The sequence below is a fragment of the Montipora capricornis genome, chromosome 9, assembly GCF_036669925.1.
Source record: "Montipora capricornis isolate CH-2021 chromosome 9, ASM3666992v2, whole genome shotgun sequence".
NCBI classification, from domain to species: Eukaryota; Metazoa; Cnidaria; class Anthozoa; order Scleractinia; family Acroporidae; genus Montipora; species Montipora capricornis.
The window spans coordinates 26,807,107-26,807,899 of NC_090891.1; the positions used below are offsets into that span (position 1 = coordinate 26,807,107).

At 40.0% G+C, this 793-nt stretch overlaps 1 protein-coding gene across 1 annotated transcript in view; it reads right to left on the reverse strand.

Moving 5' to 3' along the window:
• LOC138015952 (histamine H2 receptor-like) overlaps positions 1–776 on the reverse strand; it is a 30,135-nt gene extending 29,359 nt beyond the window's left edge. The window contains exon 1 of the mRNA XM_068863089.1: positions 728–776. The gene's annotated coding sequence lies outside the window, so the exon portion shown is untranslated. The remainder of the gene's footprint in view (positions 1–727) is intronic.
• Positions 777–793: the final 17 nt, after the last annotated feature.

A 793-nucleotide genomic window follows, 5' to 3' on the forward strand; every position in this document is an offset into this window, starting at 1 on the left:
TGGGTTCAATTCCCACCCTGGTCAGAGTTTTTCTCTGTCCTTGTGTGGGCTCATTTCCATTAGTAGGGCTAACGTTCACATGGTTCATGTGAGGTTGAAAACACTAGCACTTCGCATTACACTCTAATCAGTTATGTAGCTCCTATTAACCGCGTGTTTCAGGAGAGCAAAACTGGAAGGCTAGAAAATCTCAGTAAAGCAAAAGTCTGCAACTAATAAGCAGCGAGTGCACTATACTCCAGGCTTGCTTTGGTCGACATTTTGGTACATATCTTCTAGTTCAACAACTTGAAATTAAAGAAATCACTCCTTTTTCTCCAGAGTCCGCCAAGCCTCTATGTCTCACTTAATCGCAAAGTGCGCATTATCCGTGATTATCTTAATTTTTAAAAATTTAGTTGACTCCAAGTTAGAAGTCAGAGTTATGGCACACAAATTAATATATGGTATTTTTAAATGATGACCTTTTCCGCGGTCACGGACGGCACTACGATTTTTAGCCCAGAGTTCTAAAAACCAAGGCTGTCTGACAGGTCGGAATAAAATTCTACCTTAAATTCGCTAAATAAGGGCGATTTTCATATGAAAGCTTTGTATTTTCTATACCTTGACTTTTCAGATCCTGAACTGGCTTTATGACTGATCAAACTTCCGTTTACCGGGGGCCCATTGAAAAATATGAATCGTTTGAGATGCAAAAATGTTCGTGGATTACTTTTAGGAATACCTGTGATTCCGGGGGTCAAGAAATACTTGTTGAAGAGGATCTGACTTTGGAAAACTTCCGACCGTC